The sequence below is a fragment of the Maylandia zebra genome, unplaced genomic scaffold (assembly GCF_041146795.1).
Source record: "Maylandia zebra isolate NMK-2024a unplaced genomic scaffold, Mzebra_GT3a scaffold11, whole genome shotgun sequence".
NCBI lineage: Eukaryota > Metazoa > Chordata > Actinopteri > Cichliformes > Cichlidae > Maylandia > Maylandia zebra.
In genome coordinates this window covers 7,060,720-7,086,108 of record NW_027490041.1, presented here as the reverse complement: position 1 = coordinate 7,086,108, position 25,389 = coordinate 7,060,720, and the positions used below count along the sequence as shown (strand labels likewise).

Below are 25,389 nucleotides of genomic sequence, written 5' to 3'. Positions count from 1 at the left end.
TCGCACTCTCGGTGCTCGGGCCCTAATTAAAGCTGCAAGCAGCGTTATGAGGGCCCTCGCACCCCCGGGACGTCGAGCCACTGCCAACACCTCAAACCGGCACGTCCGATGTGATGTCACATTGATGGATTTCATGCTTTTAATCACCAGCTAACATTTCATCTTATTCAACCAGGATTATAGTCATGCCACTAGGTGGCGCTCTAACCATTATTGACAAATAGCATAACAAACATTTCCAAGCTCGAGTCTCATCACACCTGCGACCTTTGGGAGAGATTGGACATTGTGTTTTTTAGTGACAACAGATTACTGCTTTTTGCGAGTGATTGAAACTCTACGTGCCGCCATGACCACCCCGTTTCCCTGAACGGAAAAAGCTTCGCAATTTAACATCACAAAGGTCTTTAGATTCTACACACTGAAGAATGCTTCAATATGATGAAATCCCTTGGAGGAGTTCGTCAAAGTATGAGGCCTGAAAAGGGGGGAAAATGTCATCAAAATTACACATTAATTTTAAAATGGCTGACTTCCTGTTGGATTTGGGATATTGCTCCAAGAGACTTTTTTGTACATCTTGATATCTTACACAAGCTTACCAAGTGTCAGACTCATAGATGAAACACAGAGCAGGGGCTGATGTTTTGAAATATTGTAGGGGGCGCTGTGGAGCCATTTTGCGCTATTCAAGGAAAATGGTTACATAACAACAATGCCTTCATCCATTTGGAGGTGTGTGCCAAATTTCAAGCCTCTATAAACTTTCCAAGCCCCTCAAAAGCCACTTCATCTTTCATGTTGAACAGCGTTGCCACCAGGGTGCGCCGTTCAGTTTAAAGTCACAATTTTTGCACTGAAGCATCACGAGGGACTGATGGTGATATTCACCGCTTTTGAGGTGGCCAAGATGAACCTGTGAAAATCAGTACAACAAAATTAAAGCCATGACATTTCCTGTTGCCACTAGGTGGCGCTGTCCGTATTTCCGACAATGGGCACATCAATCTGTTCAGGGCGGGTCTGACATCATGCCTGTAAAGTCTGGTACTGATCAGACTGGATTTCATTGAGTTATACTAATTTGTTTCTTCATGGCGTGACATCAAAGTTCGCCATGCTGCTGGGGTCACACCCTTTCGCGAAAACTCACAGTTTTCACTGTAACCCAAGACCAACTCCTTAAGGCTTTCCTGGAGAAATTTGAGGCTGCAGATGTCACCCTTCACTATACTGTACCCCAAAGTGTAAAACATGACATTTCCTGTTCCGACTAGGTGGCGCTGTCCTTGATGTCAAATATGGCAGTTGAAATATGTTCAGGGGTGGAGCCTTATCATATGTGAGCTCTTTGGTCCAGATCGGAACATGTATGACAGAATGAGAGGCAATAAGATTTTCATGGCGAGTCATCGAAATTCGCCGTGGCGCCACGGTCTCATGGTATTGTGAAAACTCAAAAGCTCCGCAATTTAACATGGCATAAGGGTGTAGTTGGCACTGACCAAATATGAAGGTTATGAAATCAAACCCCAAGGAGGAGTTCGTTAAAGTTCGAGGCATGGAAATGGCAAAATCAGAGCCAAAATGTCACCTTCAATCCAAAATGGCGGACTTCCTGTTGGGTTTAGGACATTGCCATAATAGACTTTTTTGTTCGACTCTGAACGTTATATAGGTGTACCGACTTTCAAACATGTAGGTCATACCCATACCGGGGGCTCGCGTTTTTCATTTTTCTAGGTGGCGCTACTGAGCTAATTTTCCCAGGCCATGTCTGAGAACATTAAAATACGTAAATTTTCACCAGACCTGACGCGTGTGCAAAATTTCATGAGTTTTCCAGCATGTTTAGGCCCTCAAACGGCCAATTCATTTGCCGAAATAATAATAATAATAATTAAAGCTGCAAGCAGCGTTATGAGGGCCCTCGCACCCCCGGCACGTCGAGCCACTGCCAACAACTCAAACCGGCACGTCCGATGTGATGTCACATTGATGGATTTCATGCTTTTAATCACCAGCTAACATTTCATCTTATTCAACCAGGATTATAGTCATGCCACTAGGTGGCGCTCTAACCATTATTGACAAATAGCATAACAAACATTTCCAAGCTCGAGTCTCATCACACCTGCGACCTTTGGGAGAGATTGGACATTGTGTTTTTTAGTGACAGCAGATTACTGCTTTTTGCGAGTGATTGAAACTCTACGTGCCGCCATGACCACCCCGTTTCCCTGAACGGAAAAAGCTTCGCAATTTAACATCACAAAGGTCTTTAGATTCTACACACTGAAGAATGCTTCAATATGATGAAATCCCTTGGAGGAGTTCGTCAAAGTATGAGGCCTGAAAAGGGGGGAAAATGTCATCAAAATTACACATTAATTTTAAAATGGCTGACTTCCTGTTGGATTTGGGATATTGCTCCAAGAGACTTTTTTGTACATCTTGATATCTCCTATAAGCTTACCAGGTTTCAGAATCATACATAGAACACAGAGCAGGGGCTGTGGTTTTGAAATATTGTAGGGGGCGCTGTGGAGCCATTTCGCGCTATTCAATGAAAATGATCACATGCCAACAAAGCCTTCATCCATTTGGAGGTGTGTGCCAAATTTCAAGCCTCTATAAACTTGCCAAGACCCTCAAAAGCCACTTCATCTTTCATGTTGAACAGCATTGCCACCAGGGTGCGCCGTTCAGTTTAAAGTCACAATTTTTGCACTGAAGCATCACGAGGGACTGATGGTGATATTCACCGCTTTTGAGGTGGCCAAGATGAACCTGTGAAAATCAGTACAACAAAATTAAAGCCATGACATTTCCTGTTGCCACTAGGTGGCGCTGTCCGTATTTCCGACAATGGGCACATCAATCTGTTCAGGGCGGGTCTGACATCATGCCTGTAAAGTCTGGTACTGATCAGACTGGATTTCATTGAGTTATACTAATTTGTTTCTTCATGGCGTGACATCAAAGTTCGCCATGCTGCTGGGGTCACACCCTTTCGCGAAAACTCACAGTTTTCACTGTAACCCAAGACCAACTCCTTAAGGCTTTCCTGGAGAAATTTGAGGCTGCAGATGTCACCCATCACTATACTGTACCCCAAAGTGTAAAACATGACATTTCCTGTTCCCACTAGGTGGCGCTGTCCTTGATGTCAAATATGGCAGTTGAAATATGTTCAGGGGTGGAGCCTTATCATATGTGTGCTCTTTGGTCCAGATCGGAACATGTATGACAGAATGAGAGGCAATAAGATTTTCATGGCGAGTCATCGAAATTCGCCATGGCACCACGGCCTCATAGTATTGTGAAAACTCAAAAGCTCCGCAATTTAACATGGCACAAGGGTGTAGTTGACACTGTCCAAATTTGAAGCTTATAGGACCAAATCCCAAGGAGGAGTTCGTTAAAGTTCGAGGCATGGAAATGGCAAAATTAGAGCCAAAATGTCACCTTCTCTTCCAAATGGCGGACTTCCTGTTGGGTTTGCGTCAATGGGCCCACAGACTTTTTTGTTCGTCTTGGCATGATACACATGTGTGCCAAATTTCATACGTGTAGCTCAAACGATGTGGTCGTAGGGCTGCATTTAACAAGGCATAGGTGGCGCTGTAGAGCCATTTCCCAGTGCTCATAAGTAAAACCATTAAAATACAAAATTTTTCACCAGACCTGGCATGTGTGCAAAATTTCATGAGTTTTTGAGCATGTTTAGGCCCTCAAAAAGGCCCTTGTTTGGGGTGAATAATAATAATAATAATAATAATAATAATAATTAAAGCTGCAAGCAGCGTTATGAGGGCCCTCGCACCCCCGGCACGTCGAGCCACGCCCAACACCTAAAACCAGCACCTCCGATCTGATGTCACATTGATGGAATTCATGCATTTAACCACCAGCTAACATTTCAACTCATTCATTCATGATTAGTTAGTCGTTCCACTAGGTGGCGCTCTAACCATTATGTACAAATGGCATAACAAACATTTCCGAGCTCGAGTCTCATCACGCCTGCGACCTTTGGGAAAGATTGGATATTGTGTTTTTGAGTGACAGCAGATTACTGCTTTTTGGCGAGTGATTCAAACTCTAAGTGCCGCCATAACCACCCCGTTTCCCTGGACGTAAAAATCTTCGCAATTTAAAATCACAAAGGTCTTTAGATTCCACACACTGGAGAATGGTTCAATATGATGAAATCCCTTGGAGGAGTTCGTCAAAGTATGAAGCCTGAAAAGAGGAGAAAATGTCGCCAAAATTGCACATTAATTTTAAAATGGCTGACTTCCTGTTGGATTTGGGATATTGCTCCAAGAGACTTTTTTGTACATCTTGATATCTCCTATAAGCCTACCAGGTTTCAGATTCATACATAAAACACAGAGCTGGGGCTGTGGTTTTGAAATTTTGTAGGGGGCGCTGTGGAGCCATTTTGGGATATTCAATGAAAATGATCACATAACAACAAAGCCTTCGTCACATTGGAGGTGTGTGCCAAATTTCAAGCCTCTATAAACTTGCCAAGACCCTCAAAAGCCACTTCATCTTTCATCGTGAACAGCGTTGCCACCAGGGTGCGCCGTTCAGTTTAAAGTCACAATTTTTGCACTGAAGCATCACGAGGGACTGATGGTGATATTCACCGCTTTTGAGGTGGCCACGATGAACCTGTGAAAATCAGTACAACAAAATTAAAGCCATGACATTTCCTGTTGCCACTAGGTGGCGCTGTCCGTATTTCCGACAATGGGCACATCAATCTGTTCAGGGCGCGTCTGACATCATGCCTGTAAAGTCTGGTACTGATCAGACTGGATTTCATTGAGTTATACTAATTTGTTTCTTCATGGCGTGACATCAAAGTTCGCCATGCTGCTGGGGTCACACCCTTTCGCGAAAACTCACAGTTTTCACTGTAACCCAAGACCAACTCCTTAAGGCTTTCCTGGAGAAATTTGAGGCTGCAGATGTCACCCATCACTATACTGTACCCCAAAGTGTAAAACATGACATTTCCTGTTCCCACTAGGTGGCGCTGTCCTTGATGTCAAATATGGCAGTTGAAATATGTTCAGGGGTGGAGCCTTATCATATGTGTTCACTTTGGTCAAGGTCAGAAAATGTATGACAAAATGAGAGGCAATAAGATTTTCATGGCGAGTCATCGAAATTCGCCATGGCGCCACGGCCTCCTAGTATTGTGAAAACTCAAAAGCTCCGCAATTTAACATGGCACAAGGGTGTAGTTGACACTGTCCAAATTTGAAGGTTAAGAAATGAAACCCCAAGGAGGAGTTCGCAAAAGTTCGAGGCATGGAAATGGCAAAATTAGAGCCAAAATGTCACCTTCTCTTCCAAATGGCGGACTTCCTGTTGGGTTTGCGTCAATGGGCCCACAGACTTTTTTGTTCGTCTTGGCATGATACATATGTGTGCCAAATTTCATACATGTAGGTCATACTCATACCGGGGGCTCGCGTTTTTCATTTTTCTAGGTGGCGCTACTGAGCTAATTTTCCCTGGTCATGTCTGAGAACATTAAAATACGTAAATTTTCACCAGACCTGACGCGTGTGCAAAATTTCATGAGTTTTAGAGCATGTTTAGGTCCTCAAAAGGCCGATTCATTTGCCGAAATAATAATAATAATAATAAGAAACAGAGCAATTACAATAGGGCCTTCGCACTCTCAGTGCTCGGGCCCTAATTAAAGCTGCAAGCAGCGTTATGAGGGCCCTCGCACCCCCGGCACGTCGAGCCACTGCCAACACCTCAAACCGGCACGTCCGATGTGATGTCACATTGATGGATTTCATGCTTTTAATCACCAGCTAACATTTCATCTTATTCAACCAGGATTATAGTCATGCCACTAGGTGGCGCTCTAACCATTATTGACAAATAGCATAACAAACATTTCCAAGCTCGAGTCTCATCACACCTGCGACCTTTGGGAGAGATTGGACATTGTGTTTTTTTAGTGACAGCAGATTACTGCTTTTTGCGAGTGATTGAAACTCTACGTGCCGCCATGACAACCCCGTTTCCCTGAACGGAAAAAGCTTCGCAATTTAACATCACAAAGGTCTTTAGATTCTACACACTGAAGAATGCTTCAATATGATGAAATCCCTTGGAGGAGTTCGTCAAAGTATGAGGCCTGAAAAGGGGGGAAAATGTCATCAAAATTACACATTAATTTTAAAATGGCTGACTTCCTGTTGGATTTGGGATATTGCTCCAAGAGACTTTTTTGTACATCTTGATATCTTACACAAGCTTACCAAGTGTCAGACTCATAGATGAAACACAGAGCAGGGGCTGATGTTTTGAAATATTGTAGGGGGCGCTGTGGAGCCATTTCGCGCTATTCAATGAAAATGATCACATGCCAACAAAGCGTTCATCCATTTGGAGGTGTGTGCCAAATTTCAAGCCTCTATAAACTTTCCAAGCCCCTCAAAAGCCACTTCATCTTTCATGGTGAACCGCGTTACCACCAGGGTGCGCCGTTCAGTTTAAAGTCACAATTTTTGCACTGAAGCATCACGAGGGACTGATGGTGATATTCACCGCTTTTGAGGTGGCCACGATGAACCTGTGAAAATCAGTACAACAAAATTAAAGCCATGACATTTCCTGTTCCCACTAGGTGGCGCTGTCCGTATTCCCGACAATGGGCACATCAATCTGTTCAGGGCGGGTCTGTCATCATGCCTGTAAAGTCTGGTACTGATCAGACTGGATTTCATTGAGTTATACTAATTTGTTTCTTCATGGCGTGACATCAAAGTTCGCCATGCCGCTGGTGTCACACCCTTTTGCGAAAAGTCACAGTTTTCACTGTAACCCAAGACCAACTCCTTAAGGCTTTCCTGGAGAAATTTGAGGCTGCAGATGTCACCCATAACAATACTGTACCCCAAAGTGTAAAACATGACATTTCCTGTTCCCACTAGGTGGCGCTGTCCCTGGTGTCAAATATGGCAGTTGAAATATGTTCAGGGGTGGAGCCTTATGATATGTGTTCACTTTGGTCAAGGTCAGAAAATGTATGACAAAATGAGAGGCAATAAGATTTTCATGGCGAGTCATCGAAATTCGCCATGGCGCCACGGCCTCATAGTATTGTGAAAACTCAAAAGCTCCGCAATTTAACATGGCACAAGGGTGTAGTTGACACTGACCAAATATGAAGGTTATGAAATCAAACCCCAAGGAGGAGTTCGCAAAAGTTCGAGACATGGAAATGGCAAAATTAGAGCCAAAATGTCACCTTCTCTTCCAAATGGCGGACTTCCTGTTGGGTTTGCGTCAATGGGCCCACAGACTTTTTTGTTCGTCTTGGCATGATACACATGTGTGCCAAATTTCATACATGTAGCTCAAACGATGTGGTCGTAGGGCTGCATTTAACAAGGCATAGGTGGCGCTCTAGAGCCATTTCCCAGTGCTCATATGTAAAACCATTAAAATACAAAATTTTTCACCAGACCTGGCATGTGTGCAAAATTTCATGAGTTTTTGAGCATGTTTAGGCCCTCAAAAAGGCCCTTGTTTCGCCTGAATAATAATAATAATAATAATAATAATAATAATAATAATAATAAGAAACGGAGCAGATACAATAGGGCCTTCGCACTCTCGGTGCTCGGGCCCTAATAATAATAATAATAATAATAATAAGAAACGGAGCAGATACAATAGGGCCTTCGCACTGTCGGTGCTCGGGCCCTAATAATTAAAGCTGCAAGCAGCGTTATGAGGGCCCTCGCACCCCCGGCGCGTCGAGCCACGCCCAACACCTAAAACCAGCACCTCCGATCTGATGTCACATTGATGGAATTCATGCATTTAACCACCAGCTAACATTTCATCTCATTCAATCATCATTATAGTCGTCCCACTAGGTGGCGCTCTAACCATTACTGACAAATGGCATAACAAACACTTCCAAGCTCGAGTCTCATCACACCTGAGACGTTTGGGAGAGATTGGACATTGTGTTTTTGAGTGACAGCAGATTACTGCTTTTTGGCGAGTGATTCAAACTCTAAGTGCCGCCATAACCACCCCGTTTCCCTGGACGTAAAAAGCTTCGCAATTTAACATCACAAAGGTCTTTAGATTCCACACACTGGAGAATGGTTCAATATGATGAAATCCCTTGGAGGAGTTCGTCAAAGTATGAAGCCTGAAAAGAGGAGAAAATGTCGCCAAAATTGCACATTAATTTTAAAATGGCTGACTTCCTGTTGGATTTGGGATATTGCTCCAAGAGACTTTTTTGTACATCTTGATATCTCCTATAAGCCTACCAGGTTTCAGATTCATACATAAAACACAGAGCTGGGGCTGTGGTTTTGAAATTTTGTAGGGGGCGCTGTGGAGCCATTTTGGGATATTCAATGAAAATGATCACATAACAACAAAGCCTTCGTCACATTGGAGGTGTGTGCCAAATTTCAAGCCTCTATAAACTTGCCAAGCCCCTCAAAAGCCACTTCATCTTTCATCGTGAACAGCGTTGCCACCAGGGTGCGCCGTTCAGTTTAAAGTCACAATTTTTGCACTGAAGCATCACGAGGGACTGATGGTGATATTCACCGCTTTTGAGGTGGCCACGATGAACCTGTGAAAATCAGTACAACAAAATTAAAGCCATGATATTTCCTGTTGCCACTAGGTGGCGCTGTCCGTATTTCCGACAATGGGCACATCAATCTGTTCAGGGCGGGTCTGACATCATGCCTGTAAAGTCTGGTACTGATCAGACTGGATTTCATTGAGTTATACTAATTTGTTTCTTCATGGCGTGACATCAAAGTTCGCCATGCTGCTGGGGTCACACCCTTTCGCGAAAACTCACAGTTTTCACTGTAACCCAAGACCAACTCCTTAAGGCTTTCCTGGAGAAATTTGAGGCTGCAGATGTCACCCATTACTATACTGTACCCCAAAGTGTAAAACATGACATTTCCTGTTCCCACTAGGTGGCGCTGTCCTTGAGGTCAAATATGGCAGTTGAAATATGTTCAGGGGTGGAGCCTTATCATATGTGTTCACTTTGGTCAAGGTCAGAAAATGTATGACAAAATGAGAGGCAATAAGATTTTCATGGCGAGTCATTGAAATTCGCCATGGCGCCACGGCCTCATAGTATTGTGAAAACTCAAAAGCTCCGCAATTTAACATGGCACAAGGGTGTAGTTGACACTGTCCAAATTTGAAGGTTAAGAAATGAAACCCCAAGGAGGAGTTCGCAAAAGTTCGAGGCATGGAAATGGCAAAATTAGAGCCAAAATGTCACCTTCTCTTCCAAATGGCGGACTTCCTGTTGGGTTTGCGTCAATGGGCCCACAGACTTTTTTGTTCGTCTTGGCATGATACATATGTGTGCCAAATTTCATACATGTAGCTCAAACGATGTGGTCGTAGGGCTGCATTTAACAAGGCATAGGTGGCGCTGTAGAGCCATTTCCCAGTGCTCATATGTAAAACCATTAAAATACAAAATTTTTCACCAGACCTGGCATGTGTGCAAAATTTCATGAGTTTTTGAGCATGTTTAGGCCCTCAAAAAGGCCCTTGTTTGGGGTGAATAATAATAATAATAATAATAATAATAATAATAATAAGAAACGGAGCAGATACAATAGGGCCTTCGCACTCTCAGTGCTCGGGCCCTAATAATAATAAACAGAGCAATTACAATAGGGCCTTCGCACTGTCAGTGCTCGGGCCCTAATAATAATAATAATAATAATAATAATAATAATTAAAGCTGCAAGCAGCGTTATGAGGGCCCTCGCACCCCCGGCGCGTCGAGCCACGCCCAACACCTAAAATCAGCACGTCCGATCGATGTCACATTGATGGAATTCATGCATTTAACCACCAGCTAACATTTCAACTCATTCATTCATGATTAGCTAGTCGTTCCACTAGGTGGCGCTCTAACCATTATGTACAAATGGCATAACAAACTTTTCCGAACTCGAGTCTCATTATGCCTGCAACCTTTGGGTGAGACTGGACATTGTGTTTTTGAGTAACAGCAGATTACTGCATTTTGGCGAGTGATTGAGAGTCTACGTGCCGCCATAACCACCCCGTTTCCCTGAACGTAAAAAGCTTCGCAATTTAACAACACAAAGGTCTTTGGATTCCACACACTGAAGAATAGTGCAATCTGATGAAATCCCTTGGAGGAGTTCGTCAAAGAACGGTGCCTGGAAAGAGGGGAAAAACTCACAAAAATTACACATTAATTTTAAAATGGCTGACTTCCTGTTGGATTTGGGATATTGCACCAAGAGACTTTTTTGTACATCTTGATATCTCCTATAAGCTTACCAGGTTTCAGAATCATACATAGAACACAGAGCAGGGGCTGTGGTTTTGAAATTTTGTAGGGGGCGCTGTGGAGCCACTTCGCGCTATTCAATGAAAATGATCACATGCCAACAAAGCGTTCATCCATTTGGAGGTGTGCGCCAAATTTCAAGCCTCTATAAACTTGCCAAGACCCTCAAAAGCCACTTCATCTTTCATGTTGAACAGCGTTGCCACCAGGGTGCGCCGTTCAGTTTAAAGTCACAATTTTTGCACTGAAGCATCACGAGGGACTGATGGTGATATTCACCACTTTTGAGGTGGCCAAGATGAACCTGTGAAAATCAGTACAACAAAATTAAAGCCATGACATTTCCTGTTGCCACTAGGTGGCGCTGTCCGTATTTCCGACAATGGGCACATCAATCTGTTCAGGGCGGGTCTGACATCATGCCTGTAACGTCTGGTACTGATCAGACTGGATTTCATTGAGTTATACTAATTTGTTTCTTCATGGCGTGACATCAAAGTTCGCCATGCTGCTGGGGTCACACCCTTTCACGAAAAGTCACAGTTTTCACTGTAACCCAAGACCAACTCCTTAAGGCTTTCCTGGAGAAATTTGAGGCTGCAGATGTCACCCATCACTATACTGTACCCCAAAGTGTAAAACATGACATTTCCTGTTCCCACTAGGTGGCGCTGTCCTTGATGTCAAATATGGCAGTTGAAATATGTTCAGGGGTGGAGCCTTATCATATGTGTTCACTTTGGTCCAGATCGGAACATGTATGACAGAATGAGAGGCAATAAGATTTTCATGGCGAGTCATCGAAATTCGCCATGGCGCCACGGCCTCATAGTATTGTGAAAACTCAAAAGCTCCGCAATTTAACATGGCACAAGGGTGTAGTTGACACTGTCCAAATTTGAAGTTTATAGGACCAAATCCCAAGGAGGAGTTCGTTAAAGTTCGAGGCATGGAAACGGTAAAATCAGAGCCAAAATGTCACCTTCAATCCAAAATGGCGGACTTCCTGTTGGGTTTAGGACATTGCCATAATAGACTTTTTTGTTCGACTCTGAACGTTATATAGGTGTACCGACTTTCAAACATGTAGGTCATACCCATATCGGGGGCTCGCGTTTTTCATTTTTCTAGGTGGCGCTACTGAGCTAATTTTCCCTGGCCATGTCTGAGAACATTAAAATACGTAAATTTTCACCAGACCTGACGCGTGTGCAAAATTTCATGAGTTTTCGAGCATGTTTAGGCCCTCAAAAGGCCGATTCATTTGCCGGAATAATAATAATAATAATAATAATAATAATTAAAGCTGCAAGCAGCGTTATGAGGGCCCTCGCACCCCCGGCGCGTCGAGCCACGCCCAACACCTAAAACCAGCACGTCCGATCGATGTCACATTGATGGAATTCATGCATTTAACCACCAGCTAACATTTCAACTCATTCATTCATGATTAGCTAGTCGTTCCACTAGGTGGCACTCTAACCATTATTTACAAATGGCATAACAAACATTTCCGAACTCGAGTCTCATTATGCCTGCGACCTTTGGGTGAGATTGGACATTGTGTTTTTGAGTAACAGCAGATTACTGCGTTTTGGCGAGTGATTGAGAGTCTATGTGCCGCCATAACCACCCCGTTTCCCTGAACGTAAAAAGCTTCGCAATTTAACAACACAAAGGTCTTTGGATTCCACACACTGAAGAATAGTGCAATATGATGAAATCCCTTGGAGGAGTTCGTCAAAGAACGATGCCTGAAAAGAGGGGAAAATGTTGCCAAAATTGCACATTAATTTTAAAATGGCTGACTTCCTGTTGGATTTGGGATATTGCTCCAAGAGACTTTTTTGTACATCTTGATATCTCCTATAAGCTTACCAGGTTTCAGACTCATACATAAAACACAGAGCAGGGGCTGTGATTTTGAAATTTTGTAGGGGGCGCTGTGGAGCCATTTTGGGATATTCAATGTAAATGATCACATAACAACAAAGCCTTAACCACATTGGAGGTGTGCGCCAAATTTCAAGACTTTTTAAACTTTCCAAGCCCCTCAAAAGCCACTTCATCTTTCATGGTGAACCGCGTTGCCACCAGGGTGCGGCGTTCAGTTTAAAGTCACAATTTTTGCACTGAAGCATCACAAGGGACTGATGGTGATATTCACCGCTTTTGAGGTGGCCACGATGAACCTGTGAAAATCAGTACAACAAAATTAAAGCCATGACATTTCCTGTTCCCACTAGGTGGCGCTGTCCGTATTCCCGACAATGGGCACATCAATCTGTTCAGGGCGGGTCTGACATCATGCCTGTAAAGTCTGGTACTGATCAGACTGGATTTCATTGAGTTATACTAATTTGTTTCTTCATGGCGTGACATCAAAGTTCGCCATGCCGCTGGGGTCACACCCTTTTGCGAAAAGTCACAGTTTTCACTGTAACCCAAGACCAACTCCTTAAGGCTTTCCTGGAGAAATTTGAGGCTGCAGATGTCACCCATCACAATACTGTACCCCAAAGTGTAAAACATGACATTTCCTGTTCCCACTAGGTGGCGCTGTCCCTGGTGTCAAATATGGCAGTTGAAATATGTTCAGGGGTGGAGCCTTATCATATGTGTGCTCTTTGGTCCAGATCGGAACATGTATGACAGAATGAGAGGCAATAAGATTTTCATGGCGAGTCATCGAAATTCGCCATGGCGCCACGGCCTCATAGTATTGTGAAAACTCAAAAGCTCCGCAATTTAACATGGCACAAGGGTGTAGTTGACACTGTCCAAATTTGAAGCTTATACGACCAAATCCCAAGGAGGAGTTCGTTAAAGTTCGAGGCATGGAAATGGCAAAATCAGACCCAAAATGTCACCTTCTCTTCCAAATGGCGGACTTCCTGTTGGGTTTGCGTCAATGGGCCCACAGACTTTTTTGTTCGTCTTGGCATGATACACATGTGTGCCAAATTTCATACATGTAGCTTAAACGATGTGGTCGTAGGGCTGCATTTAACAAGGCATAGGTGGCGCTGTAGAGCCATTTCCCAGTGCTCATATGTAAAACCATTAAAATACAAAATTTTTCACCAGACCTGGCATGTGTGCAAAATTTCATGAGTTTTTGAGCATGTTTAGGCCCTCAAAAAGGCCCTTGTTTGGGGTGAATAATAATAATAATAATAATAATAATAATAATAATAATAATAATAATAATAATAAGAAACGGAGCAGATACAATAGGGCCTTCGCACTCTCAGTGCTCGGGCCCTAATAATAATAATAATAATAATAAACAGAGCAATTACAATAGGGCCTTCGCACTGTCAGTGCTCGGGCCCTAATAATAAACAGAGCAATTACAATAGGGCCTTCGCACTGTCAGTGCTCGGGCCCTAATAATAATAAACAGAGCAATTACAATAGGGCCTTCGCACTGTCAGTGCTCGGGCCCTAATAAATAGCTACATTTACAACCTGCATGTTGTGTTTACTTGTGTTGTCTGTGTCTAATATTAACATTTTGTTGATGATCTGAAACATTAAAATGTAACATTTTTGGATTCATTCCTGTGGAGCTCAGGTCGGCACTCCCAGTCAGCGAGCCATGGCATGTATGCATGTGTATGTGGAGACGTGTCTGTATGTACGCATGCATGTATTTATACATACATGTATGCATGTGCGTGTATGTTTGTATGGGTGTATCCGTATGTTTGCAGGTGCATGTATAACTTGTACATATCGTTCTTGTGTAAATGTAAATTTGTCTGTGATTGTGTAAATACTTCACACACATGGAGAAATGTCAAACAGCCTTTCATTGTTCTTGTAACAGTGACAATAAAAGCTATTCTATTCTATTCTATTGCTCTGTCATGCATTCTTGCATCTCTTGCCTGCAAGCACACTTTGCAGAGTGCACTCTGTAGTTTATTTTACATAATAGTTAATACAGTACTTGTATTTAAGTGTATTTCGGTTTATTGTTTTACATCTCATAGCACTGCAAACACTTATAAAGCATAAAGTTTACTGAGAACCGATTAGTAATTAGGGATGGGTACCGGTGTCCGACATAAACAGTGGTAACCAGACTGAAAGGCAGCGCACATTTCGGTGCTTTATTTCTGTGCTTTTTTTTCCTGAGCTGTGATACACTTTAGATTCTAGCCAATCATTTTACGTTTCCGAGGATAGTAGGCGGGGCCAGGTACGTACGTTCTTTTAGAGCAGAGCTCCAGATTAAAAATGCCCAAGGCGAAGCGGTCAAAAGTCTGGCTGTACTTCACAGCAGAAGATGCAAACTCAGCAGCAACAAGTGCTTTAAGCTGATACTGTGATGCTGTCAAAGGAGGTAACACCTCGAATCTGATGACACACCTGGCGACGCATAGCATTTTTTTTAAAAGCCGAGAAATGCGCCGTATTTGATAGCTTGCTGCGAGACCTCACACCGAGCACATCTACTGCGGGTGTGGTGCCTGTTATCGGACCCGGAGTTAGCAACATCCCCAAAAACCCGAAGAGGAGAGTCCTGGCCCCTAGCCCTGCCAGTGTAGCAGAAATGATGAGGATGGGGCTGGGGTCCGGGCCGGGCCTCGGGGGCTTGGGTCCTGGTTGGTGTGTTGCCGGGGTTGTGGGCGGGTGGGTGCATGGGGGCCCGGCCCTGGAGCAGGGTGCCGCCGGTGCGTCGAGCCGCCTGGGGGGCTCTTCATCTGGTGGGGGGGATGGTCACATCTTGCAGGAGCTTTCCTCTCTTCAGGAACTCTCTCTGCAGGAGGGGGAGATACAGGAGAGGTGGAGGAAGATCTCAGCCTGGGCGTTTACCGTCTTATGTAGTCTGGAAGATGTGTGGATGGTGGGGTGGGTGCAGTTTTCTCTGTGGTGGGGTTGGGTGGACTGTCCAGGGCTCTGTGGAGCCGGAGGGCGCTACTGCACTGGGCCCCGGTCTGATGGGCCTGGGCCCCCCTTCCCTGGCGGGTCGCGGAGGGTGGGAGTGCCTACTGGGGTCAGCGGGGGAGCTGGCCCCAGGGAGGGGTTACCTGCCCCTCCCTTCCTTCCCTCCCCATCTCCAGCTGCCTCCCTCTTCCCGCTCCTCCACAACCACCCACACATGCAGGGCCTTGGAGTGGGGGTATGTCACCAGGGTGCAGAGGAGGCTACCCCCCCCCCCCCCCCCTGTCCCCTTCTGGCTGCCTCTGCCTCAATTTTATCCCACAACTTAGACATTCACATTATTCACACTCTCATTACACATACATATAGGATCTTGGGGGTGGGCACAATCACGGAGTCCAATTTACCATCAGGGTGTACACCCCACCCCTGACGTCGTTGCCCACCTCTCAATTTTAAATACACTTAGTCATTGAGGGCTAGCAGGAGGGACTATGCGCTTACCTGCTGCTCCATGGCAGGTAGCTCCATGCCCTCCTGGGTTTTAAATGCACCTTAGAACACATATGCATCAACACTACAATGAGCGGGTGGAGGGAGGTTTGGAGTCTTCTCCCACCCCCATTCTCTGCGGCCTGCTGGAGCGGGAGGGCTAGTAGGAGGAGTTGGCCGTCCGACTGCGGTCTGGGGTGTGGGGCCTCCCTGCTGCTGCGGAGTCGGGGTGGTCTGCCTCTCCCCACCGCAGGGAAAAGGGTAACACCACCTGGGTCTGGGTGCAATTCCCCCCTCCAGGGACAAGGGTACCTAGACCCGGTTTGTAGAGTACGCTTGGGGAGTGTGATTGTGTGTACAGCGTCTCTTTATGTCTGTCTCCACGTTGGTTGAGTGTGGAGTGAGTGCATATGAGAGCATGAGGGTGGGAATGGATGTTTGTGTCTGTGTGTGCCTGTATGTCTGTGTCTATATGTCAGGTTGGGTATCAGACGCCACCTCTCTGGGGACACCTCAGGCCCTCCAAGGTTTGGAGGCCTATCTCCACCCACCACCACTTCCCCTGCCGGTGGCGGACTCCCTCAGGTGTCGGTGTGTTGGTGGTTCTTTGTGTCTGGGGGTGGGCGTCCGGGTACACACCGGCTCACTCCTTGGCGGCCGCTTGTCGGGGCCTGGGGCCTGGGGCTCGCTCGGGCCCCTTTGGAGGTGGGGTGTCCCCGGCCTCTCGGCCTGGGGCTCGGTCACTCAGGCGCAGCTGGGGGCCGGCGGAGCTCACGGGCGCGTCACTGCAACTCCCCCTGACTTCTGCTCCGCGGCTGCTGGGCGAGCCCTCATCTGGGACTCTCCTCAGCTCTTACTGGAACAGTGGCGCGGCTGCCCCTCTGTTGGTCTTCCATGGTCTCTTGTGTTCTGGGGGCCTCTGGATGTCTGGAGTTTTGATCTCCTCCATACCCGCTTCACACCCTGGAGGACGGGGCTGTGGCCCCCCCACACTCCCTAGCAGATCATTACATGGAGAAACCTTTGGAATGCAAGCATGCTGATCCACACAGGTATGCACACATGGGTATTCACAGACGCGGACTAAAGCTTTCTTGGCTGCTGCCTCAAAGCACACTGTGCGCTGTCTATCTTGCGTGCTGCACAATATCGTTTATTATTTAGTAAATATTGATATCTATGGCTAGCTAGTTTATTGTGATGGTGCTTTGTTTTCTCTATTATTATGTTGCTCTTTGTTGTTTGCTGTCTCCTCTGTTTGTTTTTTTTGTTTGTTTCTTTTTTTTTCTCCATACAGGTGACCCAGGAGTTCTTTTTTTTTTTTTTTCTCTCTCTCTTCCCCCCCCCTTCTCACCGTCTCTTCTCCCCTTTGGTTTTCTTTCTTTCTCTCCCCCTCTTTCTCTCATTCATTCCCCCTGTCCTATTTATTAAAAAAAAAAAAAAAAAAAAAAAAAAAAAAAAAATGACAAAGGATGAACTGAAGCTCTGCCATCACGTAATGTCGCATACTGCTGTTTCTGATGTCATTTAAAAAAAAAAAAAAGAAATGATGAGGATGATGATGCAGCAGCAGCCGTTCTTCTCTGCGTGAGTAGCTTAATGTTGTTCGTGTGTAATTTACGTTGAGTAGGCTAACCACGTTATTACATTAATGCATGTAAGGTGAACTAGCAAACATCATCATAGCTACATGCGGCTGTCTTCTTGTTTGATGGCAGATACTCCCTTCACCCTGGCCAAAAAGGCTAAAATGACCAAAGGAAAAGTGGAAAACAGCTAAACATGAGAGGTTTTTGGACAAAGTTTGTGTTTTTTCCATTGTTTAAGCACTGCTTCCAGCCAAGAGTGATACCATATATGCCCCATAGCTGCAGAAAAGGCTAACATTGTTATCTTTTTACAAAAAAACAGATGAACATGAGAGGTTTTTGGACCAATTTTGTGTTCTCCATTCGTTAAGCACCGGTTTGAGCACCGTTTAAGCATCGGCACCGTTTCAAAAGTAACGGTTTGGCACCGGTATCGGATCAAACCTAAACGATACCCATCCCTATTAGTAATAAGAGCCTTCTTGTAGTTGCACTAAACTGCACGATAAATCATAGAAGTAATTCAGACAGGGAATTTTACAGTGGGGCAAAAAAGTATTTAGTCAGCCACCGATTGTGCAAGTTCCCCCACCTAAAATGATGACAGAGGTCAGTAATTTGCACCAGAGGTACACGTCAACTGTGAGAGACAGAATGTGAAAAAAAAAATCCATGAATCCACATGGTAGGATTTGTAAAGAATTTATTGGTAAATCAGGGTGGAAAATAAGTATATATATATATATATATATATATATATATATATATATATATATATATATATATATATATATATATATATATATGTATAAAATAAGTAACCTGCTCACTTTATGTATTGTGTTTTTGAGCGTTTTCTTCTGCTAGTACCCCCCTCACAGTCTCCACCTTCACCATACGTCACCTGCAAGGTCACTGTCTTCAAAGGTGAAGCCTGAAGTAGCCCCCCCCCTCCAATATCTGATTTCACTGCAGCTTTTACGAGTCAGCCGTGCTATTTCTGATAGGCACAGGCTCCCCTCTTCTCTCTGTGAGTGTCGCTCATAGAAAACTTGGACACATTAGCCGGTCATGTGAGCTGCTGCCTGTTAGTGCACACGCCGCTGCCGCCTCGCAGCAGCCTGGGATTCCTGATTTACTGCTAGTTCACTGAGCAGAAGAACAGCGTTTAATGGGGCTCTTTCCTAAAAGTCGTGGCCTGTGTGAGCGATCGTGGCGTGTAGTGTATGTGTTGTTGGCAAGCCGTCACAAGGGGGCGCCCTTCGACAACTTACCTTTGATTTTGTGACTCATGAGCAAGAAAAGCATAATGTCAGATTATTAAATGTAATTCATCTTCATAGTAAAGGAGGAAACACGGATGTTTCTCAGTGACTCGTGTTTGTTGTGCTGTGTTTTCAGTCAGTTTGAGACAAGAAGAAAAGAAATGAGTAGGAAGCAGAACACATCACTGTTTGCTCCTCCTTTTATATAATAGGACTAATACAGCAGTGTTAGATATGTAAATGGCTCCAGCTGTCATAAACTAAGATTCAGGAAGTTCTCTGATTGAAATGCTGGCAGGTGATGGGTAACCCTCCCCAGCATGTTCCCAAGCGTTGCATACAAGCCACTGAAAAGTAGCTGACGACAGGCTGGCTGTCTGTGTGGAGAATCAGTAGGAATACGATGGATGAGCACATGAATCTGACATATTTGGAACAACCAGGTCTCGTGAATGACGTCATTTTTACTCCACGTGAAGAGAAAAACATGTAAACAGATCGTGAGCATCAGATCTGTTTATGCACTGCTTCAGTTTCCTGCTCGGCACAATTGTGGATCCAAAGATGTCAGCCGACGGCCCCGCCTGCCTTTGTTGTCTCTGCCCAGCCTTCCTGTCATTTTCTGTATTTTTGCTCCCCATCCCCTCTGCCCTGTTGCCCTGACAACAGACAGACACCTAGGCTCACATGCTGTCAGGGTGGGTCCCTGCTCGCTCTTTGTGTGCCTGTCGTTGGGGGTTTTGGTGTTTGCAGCTATCAGGAGGTTTGTGTTGTAGCCTGATGTGAGAAGTGTTGTTATTATCATCATTTTTAACATTTCTGCACCGCTACAATAAACAGACACACACCCATCAGCCTGTTTACATACGCCCATAAAGACGTGAAACACACATTGCACAAATCTACTATAACGTGTTCATATGTGTTATAAAATAAAGAGGTAAAGTATTAGCTGTTCAGGTTGATTCATAAATATGACCTCAGCACGTGAAATCCTTCTGCTGACATCCCTAAAAGCTCGTCAGACCAACGAAGCCGTACAACACAAATAACCAGACCAAACCAGGGTTGTGCGTCTGTTGTTGAGAACATTGTCAGTAAACCACAGTGACGTCCTACAGAGGACTCGTGTTGTCATTATTTTTGTGTATGTCGTGTGAGCTGAGAGCTGTAACCAAAGGTAGTGAGCGCGTCGGCCTTTAACGTCGCGGCTGGTTGTGCGATCGTGTCGCCGCTGAACTCGTGAGAGTTTGTCTCAGGGATCTTTACATTTGAAGTCAGGTAAACAGGAGCAATCATCCAGTGAACTAACAGAACATTCAGGAGCATTTACTCTCATGAATGTCAGACAAACTGAGGTTTGTGTGTCAGTTAGATTCTTTAAGTCGTTTAAGTCGTTAAAGTGTCTCTGTTAGGAAAAGCATCTGTTTCCTCCACTTCTGCAGAACTGCATGACCCGTAGTATCATTGCAGGAAGTATCCTGTGACAATGAGTGACTGCACATCATCATTATCAACACATAAACCTGTGGTCTGGACCTGCAGTTCTTATTTTTACTGTCTGGTTTTGTGTAAAGCAGCACTTCAGTAAGCACCTGTGAAGCACACAGTCATAGTCGAGTAATGAAGCGATCCATATGTGAAACATATTCCACGTCTACAGGATAGTGGAGGTTACATGGGTCAACCTGGCAAACTGTACCAGCACATGTGATCACACTGATAGCAGAACACAGGTATGTGAGTCTCTACGACGAGGTCAGAAACCAGTAACAAATGTTTCATGTGATTCGTTTTTCTCCAGTTTGTCTGCAGTGAACCTTAAATACTCACTGAACCAGCTGTTTCCTGATGTGGTGACGTGTGTCGGTGATGAAGCCAACACTCTGTCCAGTGTTGGGCAAGTTACTTGAAAACAGTAATCAGTAACTAATTACTTCCCAAAAAAAGTAATCCCGTTACTTTACTGATTACTTATTTTCAAAAGTAATTAGTTACTTAGTTACTTTTTAAAAACACGATTTACAACCTGAGTAGGTGATAAAGCGATAGATCTTTCAGCCCAATTCTACTTTTTCTGCATAATCCATCATACAAAATGTAATCAAATGGAAAAGTCTCTTTTTAAAACTTGTTTTATTAGTTTTAATCTTTTAACTTTATGCATCAAGCAAACATTTAATTATATGCAACATTCTCTGACTGGAAGAAATTAGTTTAACATTTAAACCTATTTTCTGCACATTCCAGCTCATAAAATAAAATATTTTTTGTGTTTACACTCAGTCTTTCAAATAGATGCAAGTAAAACACAGCAGAAAATAAATAAAGTCAAAGACTCAGCGGTCCTGTTGCTCTATTTTCACCTGTAAAGCAGGAGCAGGGTAGGCGGAGGGTTACCCTGGTGCAGGTGTGCCGCGGTCAGTGGAAGAATCCGCGAGTTTCTCTGTGAGTTTCCCATTACGTCGTAGCTACTCGCTGCTTGTTGGAAGTTTAGGGGTTTTTTCGCTGTAAAAAGAAGTTTTCTTCCCACGCACAGCGGACGCTAATGTTTTTGTCACTTTTTATGGAATCAAACTCAAAGTAAGGTCAGTACTTCCACGCTTTAAACGCTGCACGCTCATACTCTCTCTGCACTCGATATGTGATCCATTGTTGATCTGCACACAGCTGTTGTCACTAACGTCGCACTCGCTTACGTCACTGTTGTGAGACATTCTCGCAAAAAAATCACGGTTTTAGTAACGCAGTAACGCAGCGTTCCTACGGGAAAGTAACGGTAATCTAATTACTGTTTTTGCAATAGTAATCCCTTACTTTACTCGGTACTTCAAAAAAGTAATCGGATTACGCGTTACTGGAGCGTTGTTCTCCTCTGTAACAAAGCAGTGATAAAGGAATAGATGCTGATTTTATTAACTTGTGTCTTTGTGCTGCTGGATTCAGTCTGAAGCAGGCAGCAGTGCTGAACCTACCAGTGTAAATGTGATGGTGGAAGCAGAGGCCAGCACTTGGCAGTGCTAAACACAATAAAAGACTCACAAGTTCCTGCTCAAAGGTCAGCTGCCTTCAGATCAATCATTAACCTGCAGCAGGTTGTGGCCTGATGTGTTTGTAAGAGTTTCACTTTCAGGAGGAGAAGATTTAAACGAGTCACACAAATGTGAACTACAAAGTCTGTGACACACAATTTATGCAAACTGCATGAAATCTGACCTGAAGAAATCCAGTCTTCTGCCTCTTGTGGTTGTGACAGCTGCTCGTAGGAGAGTTTGTTTGTAGGAGGTGGAGATGTTCTCAGATCAAGTGCGTAATCGTCTCTTTGTGTAGACGCTAAAAGCTGTGAGCCAAAACTCTCTGCTCTGAAACTCTTCACTCAGTCCTCACGCTGAGAGTTTAGAGGCTGAACTTCTTGTTCCTCCATAACACTTTTCATGAAACAGCAGAAATGAGCTTGTGTTTCTCAGCAGTGCGCACACAGAGAACCGATCCTCTCTGCTCAGTCTGAACAAATCAAAGTGAAACGTCAGTGAAAACACAGCTGCTGATCAAACTGTGTCAGATTAATGCCTCAATGTTTCACTGTGAGGTTAAAAAATACATAAAAATGATTTAAAGAAGTAGGAGGCAGATTTTCACAATAAGAGCACTTTGTTTTTAATTCAGTTAATGTCAAACTGTCATCAACACCTCTGTGTTGTCTCCGTCTCTGAGCAGATTCAGGCATTACTCAAATAATAAAGGCTTTTTTTCACTATTATACTTTTCATTAGTCTCCAGGTTGATGATTATAAACAGAATTATTAAAGTTTTTATCATTTCAGGCTGAAAATCAACATGAATTTGGTTCTAATCAAAGAAGCTCCTTTAATGTGTGTCATTAAAATCCTCACACAGGCTTAAAAAGGCGACATTAACATTAAAATAAATGAAAGAAGCTTCAGCTGAGAGCTTCATGCAGTCATCATCAGCAGCTCATAGCAGTCACAGCTCTTTATTACGCAGCTTTGCAGGAATTAAAGTGGCTGAAGTGTCAGAGTTTGTGTGAGAAGCTGCTTCATGGACAGCTGTACACACGTCTTTATTATTTCTTCATAAATCAAACACACAGGTTTGTCTGCAGATGATTTAAAGTGTGTCGTTGTGCAGTTAAAGCTGTTTGTGTGACGCCCTGACCTCCTGTGAATGAAACAGCCAATCAGATCCATCAGAGAGAGAGCAGGAAGTGTTGTGTGTTTGTGACAGAACAAGGAAACAGTGATGATGATGAACATAAAGGTCCTCTGATGTTTCCTGTTACAGTAACGCTTGTTCATCTGTTGCTCTCCTACACTTTCCTATAAATAAAGGAGAAAAAGTGCGTTTAGTTTCATTTCCTACAGCTCAGAGTTACACTTCACATTCCTGCTGTCACATCAAAAAGCTTCACTTTGGTCCAACATCTACATGTTAACATGAAACACAGACAGACTCAGAACATCTGGAACATCTGCACTTTGACCCAAACTGTTATAGCAGGATATTTTCTGCATATTTCTTATGTTGGACCTGTTTGAACTGTAAACGACCTGTAATCATCTGTAAATGGTGTGAGACACACTGAGGCCACCTACAGGGCAGCTGGGGAACAGCAGGGATCTGAAATCATATGAGACGTTAGTGAGTGAGAAGAACAAACGGACTTAAGATGGCTCGAAGTGATCAAAGTTGATCTAAAACAGAAGATAAATCCACTGATTCTTTGTAAAGTTCATCTGCTGCTCACATGAATCCATGAAAGATTTATTTCACTGAATGTTTCTTCAAAGCTCATTTCAACCTGTTGAAGTCATGAATGAAAGTGCAGACTGAGAGTGGATCACATGATGTTTGAGGTGTGTCATGTGACATGTTCAGTATTGTCACACATGTCTAGATTGTCCCTGATATCATAACTGCTCAAACACTGATGATTATATTTGAAGAATTATTCCTGATGGCAGCAAAGTTTGAATGGAGCTCTCTGTCTGTGCTGATTTGTCGCCCTCTGGAGGTCAAAGCACAAACCTACAGGGCAGCTGGGGAACAGCAGGGATCTGAAATCATACGAGATGTTAGTGAGAAGTTAGAACAAACGGACTTAAGATGGCTCGAAGTGATCAAAGTTGATCTAAAACAGAAGATAAATCCAAAGCAGCATCAGATGAATGTTACCATTTCCAGTTACGGTGCCCTTCATCTAATATGGAAATGTGTTGTTTTTTTTTAGCCGTGTTGTTGTTCTTCCTATTGTGTTTAGGCCAGAGATGCTCTTCAAACAGCTGACAGACATGACCACATTACAAGAACATGGTGTGAGTCCGATTTGATATTCCAGTCAACGCTGAGAGACCTTAACCAGGAAGTCAGAGGTCAGCTGATGCTGCGAGCAGGAAGTGAACCAAGGGAAAGGTCCACTCTACTCAATCTCAAAGAAAATATGCTGGTATTTGTTGATGTTGATGGTACAATAAAAATATATAATATAATAAATAATAAAATATCATGTGATGATGAGATGTGTTGTTGGTGTTTGTATTTTCTGTAAATGTCTTTTTTAATGTAAATGCTTTGTTCCAGACGGACAGGGAATCAGTTGCTGTACGATGACATCATCTTGATGTTGACGAGGAGGGCGAGAAAAACTAGTTTTGTCCTGCAGATGGCGATCTTGCACCGTGTTCAGAGAGCCGACACTTTGATGGTGCTGCTCTACTCAGCTTACTTTAGCCTGGGTTGGACTCTATATGAGCAGCTTCCACTCTGGTTTCACTCTTAAACACACTTGTTTGATTTCACTTGTAAAAGTTGAAGAATAAATATTTTATTACAAAATTATTTGTTGATGCATTTTTTTAGGGTCAAATATCTTGTTTGATTTGAGGAATGAACTGTTAGGGTGGAAAAAGTGAATCAGGTTAAAATAGTGGTGCTTTATATCAGTGAAGATGTATAATGTAATTTAAAATGTTGATGATGGGTTGTAGTGAGCTTGTACTTACAAAACTGCCTCATTTTATTGGAACGATCCACAGTTGCATCCATTCACGGATGACATCTGACATCATTTGACATCTGGTCTGAACACGTTTGTACACAAGATGCCTCAGTTCTGGATGTTCCCACAGACTCCTCTGTGCACCTAAAGAAAAGGTCAAGGGTCAGCAGCACATGTAGTTGGGACAATTCTTCAGTCGCACAAACTACACAATCATTTTCCTCCAATGACGACTTTTCACTTGCAGAAATGGTCCTGTGTGATTTCCAGGCTGTGATATAAAAACTAGTTCCTAATGGCAGCGACTCACTCAGTAAACATGTGTTTCCTTCACCAACCTCACACACAGATCCAATAAGATCAGGAAGTGGGCAGTATAGTACAATATGTGTTATTCTGTGCTGCACTGCCCAAACTAAAGATCTGCTGAAGTGTTGGAAATGATCCAGATGTTTATTTTGGACGATACAGCAGAAGATCAGACATGAAAGTGGAGATAACACAGAAGACCTGCAGCAAAGGTCAGAGGTCAGACTGGGCCCTGGATTCAACAATGAGCCAATGATCATCAAGCAGTGACTAAAGCAGAGCCCTGACGTTCTGACATTCATCACACAGTCAGAACAAATGTCTGCTGATGACTTCATCTCATGAAACGACTGATAGATGTCAGTTCATTGATCAGCTGAGCTGCTGATCTTCATCGTCACAGAAACATTCAGCTTGTTTCAATCAGTAAATAACTCCCACTAC

At 43.8% G+C, this 25,389-nt stretch overlaps 1 long non-coding RNA gene across 1 annotated transcript in view; it reads left to right on the top strand.

Annotated features, from left to right (window-relative positions):
* LOC143415925 (uncharacterized) overlaps window positions 1–24,621 on the top strand; it is a 100,330-nt gene extending 75,709 nt beyond the window's left edge. Inside the window, exons 2-3 of the long non-coding RNA XR_013096353.1 lie at window positions 23,899–24,084; window positions 24,219–24,621. This is a non-coding gene — a long non-coding RNA (uncharacterized LOC143415925). The remainder of the gene's footprint in view (window positions 1–23,898; window positions 24,085–24,218) is intronic.
* The last annotated feature ends 768 nt before the right edge of the window (window positions 24,622–25,389 follow it).